General features: G+C 38.3%; 1 protein-coding gene across 1 annotated transcript in view; it reads left to right on the forward strand.

The window, feature by feature from the left end:
* MINK1 (misshapen like kinase 1) overlaps window positions 1-10822 on the forward strand; it is a 63933-nt gene that overhangs the window by 9304 nt on the left and 43807 nt on the right. The window lies entirely within an intron of this gene.

Raw genomic sequence — 10822 nt, forward strand, 5'->3', positions numbered from 1 at the left:
TGTTGGGGACTCCAATTAGTTCTCCAAACCTTGGAATGAGCCTCATGAATCTAGAAGAGACCATTTGGTTGGGATAAAGGTAGAAACATTTTCTATAAATTAGCTGCTGTATGGTCAAATATCTTTTCCAACAGCTTTTGTCTTCCTCTCCATAGTTAAAAGTAGATTGGGTTTCTTTTAGACTAAGATCTTAGAATATTGCAGATTCAGCCCCCTCATTTTGAAGAGAAGGAATCTGAGGCTTAGGTGAAATATAATTTGTCTATAGTCACACAGCTAATAGGTGGCAGAGATTTAAATGGTAGATCCTCTCCTAAGGCCCACAGGAAGTAAAAAAAGACTTCTAAGGTCACCCACAAATAAATCATAGAAGAGAATTGTAACACTGGAAAGACCTTAGAAATAATTTAACTCCTTCATTTTGTAGATGAAGAAGTAGGATCTAGGGATTTCATAATTTTCCCTATATTACGTAATTAGTTTCAGATCTGGTATTAGTATTCAGGTCTCCTTGTGAAGAAGGCAGATTTTGATTTTCACGATCCACTTTATTCACCCTTCCCCCAAGGTGAAAGCAAGCTTATATTGTTTTAAAATATGGATGAAATGTTCAACAAAACTTGACTTCCATTTTAGGTATTCAAGAGTAGAATCCTGGAAAGGGGTGGTAAGAATGGCAGAATGGAGCCCCAGGCCAAAAGCAACTTTAAAAAAAAATGTATTTTAAGCTTGAATACTAAAACTTAAATACAAAATAAGAAAATAAAAAGAAACATTTTAAACTTAAATACAAAATAAGAAAAGGGGGAAAAATCACCATGTGCACAGCAGAACACAAGAGAGGATTCAAAATATGCAACAATAAATTTCCATTTCCAAAAAGCTTATATAATAAATATTACATTGTGTTCAGAAGTGTGCATCTTTTCTTTGCTTCCGTGTAGGTTTTCTTTTCTTCTCTGCTCTGCATTTTTTACTTTGTTCTCCCCCCCCCCAGGCTTTAATTAAGCATAGATACACACACACACATCTATATGCACACAAGCATATACATATGCATACCCATATACACATATACATAGATGTCTATAATTAGACATACATACACACATATATACATCCATATGCCTCTTGTTTGTCCTTTGTTTCTCTGAAGGTGGATAACATCTTCCTTCATAAGTCCAAGTCTTTCCATATTATTCTAAATCCACCAACTTATCATTTCCTACACCACAGCAGTATTCTAGCCTTATACCATCTAGTTATTTTAATAGTCTAAAACAATATTGATTAATATGGCTGACATATATTTGCCCTATTTTTCTCTTTTGATTAAATCTTATTCTAGATTTAGCTTTGTCTGAGATCATGATTACTACCCTGGCTTTTTTTTTTACCTAATAAATTCTACTCCTGATCTCTATTTTATGTTTGTGTGTATCTTATTTCCTATCTTTTCTGACTCCTTTGCTTTACTTCTACCTACTACCTTGCCTCTCCTAATACTTAACCTACACTCCCCCCCCCATCCCTCCCTTATCCTCTCCCCCCCCACCCTAAAATCCCTCTCTTATCCAAAAGCAGCTTTGGTAGAGGCAGATGTGTCTATAAACTGAAGGAAGAACAAAAGAGCAAGAACTGTCTCAGGTTGGTTTGTTTGTTGCTGTTGTTGTTTTCATTCAGCATTTCTTGGAGACTCTGGGGCTTGTGAATGGCCTTAGGTGATGTTGGTCCTTTTGGGGGCAGTTCCCAACTTTAGGAGAACTCCAGGGATAAACAGTGCCTCTCACCAGCCCTCTCTCCAATATTTGGTCTGGCTACTGAGCAACATGCTCAGAGGAGGTGTTGAGTCCATAGCAATAGAGATTGGGTTTGAGAGAGGTGCTGGATATAGAGTATAGCTCCTGTTTCCTCAGGATACAAATGGAGAGAATTTCATTCATATGGAGCCTGAGCTATGAACGTATGTTTTGCTGTAGGTTTTCTTTCTTGGTTGTCCTCCTATCTGTCTGACTACTCTTTCTCAGTCTCATTTGCTGACTCATTGATCATATTAAGCCCCCTAACTGTGGATGTTTCCCAAGGTTCTATCCTAGGACCTCTTTTCTTCTGCCTTTATATTCTCTTTCTGGGTAAATTCATCAGTTCTGAGGGATTTAATTAAAATTATTATACAGATGACAGAGAGATATCTAGCTGTAATCTTTCCCTGAGCTTTAGTACCACATCACTCATTGCCCATTAGACATATCAGACTAGAGGTCCCAGAGACATATTGAACTCAACATTTCCAAAATTAAGTAATTTCTGTAAAACCTTCCCCTCTTCTAAGTTTTCCTATTTCTATTGATGGTACCACCATCTTTCCAGTCTCTCAGGTGTGTGACCTCAGCATTATCCTGGACTCTTTCTCTCCTCTCCTCCTTCTTTCCTCCTCCATTGTCTTCTTTCTCTCTCCCTCTCCCTCCCTCCTCCCATCCCCACATTCAATTACCCATCTTCTTCCTCCTTACTCTGAGTTACTACAGACCTTTATCACTTCTCAACTAGATTATTAAAACAACTTCTTAATTGGCCTTCCTCCTTCAAGTCTCTCACTTCCCTAGTCCATCCTACACATTATTGCCAAAGTAATTTTCCTTAACTGCAGGTCTGATCATGTGACTGCCCTGCTCAGTATACTCTAGTGACTTCCTATTTTGCCTCTAGCATAAAACAACTCACCATTTTGCTTTTAAAACTCTTGGGGCGGCCAGGTGGCTCAGCGAGTAAGAGCACCGGCTCCAGTGTTGGGATGACCTGGATCAAATCTGGGCTCAGATATTCAGCACCACACCAGAAATAACTGGCCGTGTAACCTTGAGCAAGTTACTTAACCCTGATTGCTTATTAAAAAAAAAAAAAACTATACAACCTGGCCTCAACCTATCTTTCCAACTTCTTTGGACATTATCCCTTTTTCTGTATTCTGGGACTCTGGGATCCGGCCAAACGGGCCTTCTCTCTGCTGTACACACAACATTTCATCTCCTGTTTCAGTGCCTTTACATGGCAGACCCCATGCTTAGAATATACTTCCTCCTTAGGAAGTATATTCTGCTTCAGAGTTCTTCACTTAAGCATCAAGAATCATCTTCTCAGTAAAATTTTTTTCTGTTCCCTGCAACTGCTAGTGCCCACCCTCCCAAACTTCCTTGTATTTAACTACTATGTATATATTGATATTTCTTTAGTTTGTATTTATGGCTATAACTAATATATATGTTCTTGTCTTCCCCATGAGAATGTAAGTGCCTTGAGAGTAGGGATTATTTTTTGTATGCCTAGCAACTCAGCATAGTGCCTGGCACAGATCTGATATTTCATATTTATTGATTACTTTGTTGTAGGATCTGTGCATTTATATGTCTTGCAAAAGAGCCCAAGTTGTGCTTCTTCACGACTGCTATCTGAGGGGTCATGCCTTAATCAGATTAATAGATAATTCCTTATTCTTGCTCATTCAAGTTTCTATTCCCTGATTGAGTTTTGAAGTATCACACTGACATATGATAAAGATACAGGTGCAGGGAGTGGAGAGAATAACACAGATGAAGACTGAGAGGATTTCCAAAGTACATATGATTGTAGATTTAGGAGACCATCTAACCTAATTTCCTCATTTTAAAGTTAAGAAAACTGAAGGCCAAAGAAATTAAATTACTTTCTCAAGGTTGGCCAGGCTGGAGCTTTAACTTTGATTCTAAATCTCTTGCTCCTTCTGCTGCACCATGCTGCCAATATTCCCCATATGCTTCAGCTATAGAGCTCATGATCAATGTCCTATTAACTGTTAAAATTTTGTCTTAAAAAATTTTTACAGATATTTTGTTTCTTTCGTTGCCGTAGTATTCAATATATTCCTCCTCCTCCTGGAGAGCCATCCCATATGACATACAGTTTTATTTTAGAGAAGGGGGAAAAAAAAGTAGGCATAATTGATTGATACATTGAAAAAGTCCAAAAACATGTGCAGTATGTAACACCTGTGGACCTAACAGTCTTTTTTGACTGGTTCACTTTTCTTTAGGAATGTCCTTGAGATGACTCTGTTTAGTTTGTATAACTGTATGTATTTATCTGTATTTCAGTACCACAGATACTTGTAGCCTTCTAGGAGAATATAAACTCTTTAAGGGCAAAAACTATTCCTTTTTAGTCTTTTTATCCCTACTATTCAGTACAGTGTCTTGAACATAGTTACTTAATAAATGTTTGTTGAATTGAAGTTCTTTTTCTAGAAACCACACCAGGGTGCAAGGAATGTATTCTCCCCATATTCCCTTGGGAACCTCACTTTTGAGGTATGGGAACTTTTGGGGGGCAAAGTGGAGCAGAGTATGAACTGTTTTTATTTGTTCATTTATTCTTTTTGCATTATCCCGGTGCTTCTTATTCCCAGTGCTTCCAATGACCCCCTGGGTAACAACCACTCTGAGAGTTTCCATGTCCCTAAAAATTCATCACCCTGCAGCCAATCTTAAATGATGAGACTCCTCCTAGATTTTACTAGGCTGGTGAGATGACAGATAGACAGTCTGTTCTCATGCTAAACCTGTTGTTAAAACCTTCCCAGCTCAGTAGTTTCTGCTAGAGAGGGCTGGCACTCTGCTAGCATAATACCTTGAAAAAAAAAAAACTTTCACACCAAGATGAGGCATTGGTTATTTAACAACTATTTGTTAAGCACTTAATATATAGAACACACTGTTTTGAGATGGGGACTCCATTTGTCCAAATCTTTTGTCCAGTATTCCTAGATTGAATTATGACTAGGACTGATTGAGTCAGTGTGCTAAGTGCTAGGGCTACAAAAAGAGGCAAAAGACAATTCCTGCCCTCAAGGAGATCACAATCTAATCGATGAGACAACATTCGAACAGATATATCATACAAACAAATATATCCTCTCTATATAGAGGATAAATAGGAAATAATTAAAAGAGAGAAGGCACTAGAATTAAGAGGAGTTGGAAAATACTTCTTGTAAAAGATGAGATTTTAGTGAGGCCTCAAAAAACCCAAGGAAGTTAGTAGGCAGAGTTGAGGAGGGAAAGCATTCCAGACATGGGGAACAGTCAGAGAAAATGCTTGGAGATGAGAGATGGAGTATCTTTTTTGTGGAACAGTCAGGAGAACACTATCACTGGATTTAGTGTGGGGCAGTGCCTCTAACGAGGCATTTACTCATTGTGTCCCATGCCCATTACAAATGTCCTTTGCTTCCACAAACCCCAGCAAATCTTATGCAGGTGTCTTTTCTGATGATATATCTCTGTAATATTAATATTTATACTTAAGAGTTCAATATTTCAGTACTTCAGAACATCTGTGACTTCATTGGTAGACATACCTTGTACCATATTTCTCTTATTGGTATTGATTGTAACCTGTCCACTCCTTAGTAGCCAAACTTGTGTTGTAAGCCTCTTTAATGTTAGCTAGACAGGTCCTTACAGGTCAGACACAGTCCATTGCTGGAACCTTATTCAGGGTTTTCCTGCTTGGTAGCTTTTGGTACTAGAGCTTGTACTCTGCTGGTTAAGTCTTCAGCAATTTACAGTCATTTCTGTGCCATAATGAGGCCTCAAAATAGGAATTTTATGGAGGTGTTATATATTCGTGTTATAATTTTACATCTCCCCCCAGAATAGACTGAATAGATCCTCCTCTCTCTAGCCTCAAGGCAGAGTGTTGTATATAAACCCATATTGTTCCCCCTCCATGCAAACAGGCTTGATTTTCTCCCATATATACCATTGGCTTATATGAGAGGCTTGTGTAATTGTTAGCTTCATTTTTCATTACCAAGACATTTTGTTTTGACGTAGCAGACAAGTCTAAACAAAACATTAACACGGTACATTTCCTGAAAAAAATTAAGCTAACCAGTATAAGAGTTATTTCAACTGGTGGTAGATGCAACTTAAACAGTTCTATAATTTACTATTTAAAAAAATATATATGAATATTATATCTTGGATTTTACTGGAGTTGTGTTGCCATTTTAATAATATTTTCATTTACACAGTTATAGTCAGTGTGGATATTTTTTTTTTTGGTTCACTCTATCACTTCATATCAGTTTTACCATGTTTCTTTGAACCATTCATGGCAGGTCCAGTTTCAAAGATGTTATTCTCTATTCTCCTGAACTAGTTCAAAGGCCTCTTCCCTTGACTTCCAAGAGTATCACATATGGGACATCCTAAGCTCATGCTTTCTCCTCTCTTTATGTATTTAAGCTAAGATTTTCCCAGGTTTGTCTGCATCCTGTAGTAGGTTCAGAATGTACTAATTACTGATAATGATAGATTATTAGAACTGGTAATGATGATGCCTGTATTCATTTTCACCTCCTATTTCCTTTTTTTTTTTTAATTATTGAAAAGTATTATTGGTGTCTTTAGTTTTTGTATCAGTCATTTCTGGAAATCTAACTCCAGTCCTATCCTGCCTTCACGTTTTTGTTTTTTAGCTCTCCATTGTAACAAAAACAGATGAGCAATAAAGAGACCTCATCTGAAAATGTATACAGCATTCTGCCTTAGTAGTTCCCCACCTCACTTTCCTGCCAAGTAGGAAATCTGTTTCATCATCTATTCTCTGGAGTTAGTATTGGGTAGTGGCTGTTGTTGAGTGAGAAAATGGAGCCATTCTTCAGTATATGGTACTCCTTCAGATTCCCAGAAGAGCTATAAACATTTTTGTAACATCCTTAGAGTTTGTTTTGCTTCATAGTTATCTGTCATTTAATCTTGTTGTTTAGTCATTTTTCAGTAGTGTCTAACATTTGAGGTTTTCTTATCAAAGATCTGCCATTTCCTTCTCCAGTCCATTTTTGCAAATGAGGAAACACGGTTAAGTGACTTGCCCAGGGTCACACAGCTTGTAAGTGTCTGAGATCCCATTTGAACTCAGGAAGTTGAGTCTTTCTGAGTCTAGGCCCAGCAACCTCTCCACTTAGCTGTCACTTAATCTATCTACCCAATTTCTGCTTCCTCCTATTTCCCTGTTGAGTATCCTATACAGTATTTCTGTATCTAACTCTGTGAGTGTGTGTGTGTTTGTGTGTGTGTGTACACGCATGGCCCCTTATACAGACTTTGGCCAGTTCAGTTGAGAGTGAGGTTCAAAAGTCAGCGGTCCCTCTACCCCTTCCTCTTTGTGTAGATGTCTACTTGTACATTATGTGAAAGAATTTTCACTTTCTTTTTCCCCTCTACCTTACAATGTATTCTTCTTCCCAACTCTTTCCAGTCTTTTAAGATCATCAACAAAATCATTCCCAAACTTTGTCTAATTAGATTCCCTAGACTCCCTCTTTGAGTCCTGATGATGATAAAGTTTAGAGGGAACATATGTATCCTCTTTCCATATTTGAATGTAAGCAATTTATCCTTGTTTAGTCCCCTGTCATTGTTAATTCATGTCTACTTATTTTTTTGTTTGTTTTCTCTTAACTCTTGTGTTTGAACTTTAGAGCTTCTACTTGGCTCTGGTGTTTTCATCAGGAATACTTGAAAGTCCTCTGTTTCATTAAAGCTCCATATTTTCCTCCTGTAGCACTGTATTTAGTTTTCTTGTGTAAGCTATTTTTGGCTGTAAGTCTATATCTTTTTTTTTAAATTGAATTTTATGTTTATTTTTAGTTTACAACATTCATTTCCACAAGATTTTGAGTTACGAATTTTCTCTGTCTTTCCCCTATCCACCACCCCAAAAGAGCAATCCCACTGTAACCCCCTCCCCCAATCTGCTCTCTCTTATATCCTCTCCCATCCCCCTCCAACTTTCCAGTAGGGCAAGATGGATCTTCATACCCCAGTGCCTGTATGTCATATTTCCCAGTTGCATGTAAAATAATAATAATTTTTTTTAAACATTTGATTTTAAAACTTTGAATTCCAGATTCTTTCCCTTCCTCCCTCATCAACCATCCTTACTAGGAAGATAAGCAATTCAGTATAGGTTGTAAGTGTGTAGCTACGCAAAACATTTCCATTGTGGATATATTGTGAAAGACTGCCTATATTTCTCTCTGTCCTATCCTGCCCCCCACTCGTTCTATTCTCTACTTTGACCCTGTCCCTTTTCAAAAGTGTGTGCTTCTAACTACCCTCCCCCCAACCTGCTCTCCCCTCCATCATCCCCCTACTCTCCTGTAGGGCGAGATACCCAATTTAGTGTGCATGTCATTCCCTCCCTAAGCCAAATTCAATGAGAGTAAGGTTAACCCATTCCTTTTTACCTTACTGTTCTTCTCCTTCATTGTAACAGTTTTCCCTTGCCTCTTCCATATGAGATAATTTACCCCATTCTGTCTCTTCCCATCTCCTCTCATTATGATCCTCTCTTACTTCTCAATTTCACCCTTTAAATATCATGCCTTCCTATTCAGTTGATCCTGTGCCCTTTGTCTGTGTATACCTGTACACATATATACACTCACATATGTGTTCATATGCACATATATCCTCCTATATAGACATATATATATATATATATACACACACACACACATTTATATTCCCTTCAATCATCCTCATACTGAGAAAAGTTTCATAAGTTACAATGATCTTTTTTTACATGTAGGAATGTAAATAGTTCAACTTTGACAAGTTCTTTATGATTTCTTTTCCTTGTTTACCTTCTCATGCTTCTTTTGCTTCTTGTATTTGAATGTCATATTTTCTATTCAACTCTGGTTTTTTCATCAAGAATGCTTGAAAGTCCTCTCTTTCATTGAATGACCATATTTTCCCCTGAAACATGATACTCAAGTTTTGCTGGGTAGGTGACTCTCCTAGCTCTGGAATATCATATTCCAAGCCCTGCAGTCCTTTAATGTAGCAGCTGCTAGATCCTCTGTTATTCTGATTGTGTTTCCACAATATTCAAATTGTTTCTTCTTGGCTGCTTGTAATATTTTCTCCTTGATCTGGGAACTCTGGAACCTGGCTATAATATTCCTAGGAGTTTTCTTTTTGGGATCTTTTTCAAGAGGTGTTTGGTGAATTCTTTCAGTTTCTGTTTTGCCTTCTGGTTCTAAAATATCAGGGCAATTTTGCTCGATAATTTCTTGAAAGATGATTTCTAGGTTCCTTTTTTTGATCATGGCTTTCAGGTAGTCCAATAATTTTAAAATTATCTCTCCTGGATCTATTTTCCAGGTCAGTGGTTTTTCCAATGAGATATTTCACATTGCCTTCTATTTTTTAATTTGTTTGGATCCGTTTAATAGTATCTTGATTCCTCAAAGTCACTAGCTTCCATTTACTTCCATCTAATTTTGAAGGAATTATTCTCTTCAGTGAGCTTTTGAAATTCTTTTCCCATCTGGCAAATTTGGCTTTTTAAGGCATTCTTCTCCTCATTGGCTTTTTGAGTCTCTTTTGCCATTTGAGTTAGTTTGTTTTTTAGGTGTTATTTTCTTCAGTCAGGTTGTTGACTCTTTTTTCATGATTTTCTTGCATCATTCTTATTTCTCTTCCCGATTTTTCCTCCACTTCTCTTACTTGATTTTCAAAATCCTTCTTAAGCTCCTCCATAGCTTGTAACCAGTTCATACTTTTCTTGGAGGCTTTTGGTGCAGGAGTTCTGACTTTGTTGCCTTCCTGCCATTCCATGCTTTGATCCTTTTTGTCCCTAAAAAAGGAATCTAAAATTGGATTGTTGTGTTTGCTTTTGCTTCCTTTGCTTGCTCATGTTGCCCCTAAGTTAATTGACTTTTGAGCTCTTTGCCACAGTAGAACTCTGCTTCCAGAGGGGAGAGCTTTATCCCAAATCACTGGGGTTTTTGCAGTTGCTGGAACTATTAGGAGGGCACCCTTTCTATAGACACCACAAGCTCTGGCTCACTGGTCACACACCTCAGTACCACCACCCAAGACAGTGATCCAGATCCAGACCCTCTGAATGGTCACTTGGCCCCCCTACGATCTGCAGACCAGGAGCTCTGACGCAGCAACATGGAGGTGGCTGCAGGGCCGCCGTGCCTCTGACATTTCTTGCTCCAGGGGTAGCAGCCAGACCGCCCTCTGTTTCCCCCCCAGTTCCAACAGAGTTCTACACTGACCTTTTACTTTGTCTTTGGCATTTATGGGTTGATTATTTCTGGAAACCATCACAGCTGCTGGTGATCTACTCTCCCGAAGTCCCCTCCAGCTGCTGTTGTTCAGTGCCTCCCTGGGGCTAAAACTGCGGGCTCACATGGGGCTGGGCTCTTCTCCCAGCAGGCTGCGATAAACCCTTCCTGTCTGCCTGCTGGGCTCCCTTCAGCAGGAGATTTGTTTCTCTCTGTCACATCTCTGTGGGTTCTGTAACTTTAAAAATTGTTTAGAGTTGTATTTTATATGTATTTGAAGTCATTATAGGAGGATCTCACTGAGTTTTCCTGACTCTACACCACCATCTTGGCTCTGCCCCCAAGTTTATATCTTTTACCTTCTGGAAATTCCAAGTTCTCTGCTCCTTTTAAGTGGCAACTGCTAAGTCCTATGTAATCGTGACTATGGATCTTCATTACATGAATTCTTTCTTTCTGACTGCAATATTTTTTCTTTGCCCTGGAAGCCCTGGATTTTGGCTATGTTGTTCTTAGGAGTTTTCACTTTGGAATTTCTTTGTTTTCTACTTTGCCTTCTAAGAGGTCTGGACATTTTTCTTTTAAGATTTCTTGAACTAAATGAATTCTGAGTGCAGGTTGAAGGATATTGTTTTTCACTTTATTTTTCTTGCCTCCCCCCTTTTTGTTGCAGCATGGCTAACATAGAAATCTATG

This window comes from Petaurus breviceps, unplaced genomic scaffold, assembly GCF_028583685.1.
Source record: "Petaurus breviceps papuanus isolate PSGF00001 unplaced genomic scaffold, PetGlider_PUasm1.0 90537, whole genome shotgun sequence".
NCBI classification, from domain to species: Eukaryota; Metazoa; Chordata; class Mammalia; order Diprotodontia; family Petauridae; genus Petaurus; species Petaurus breviceps.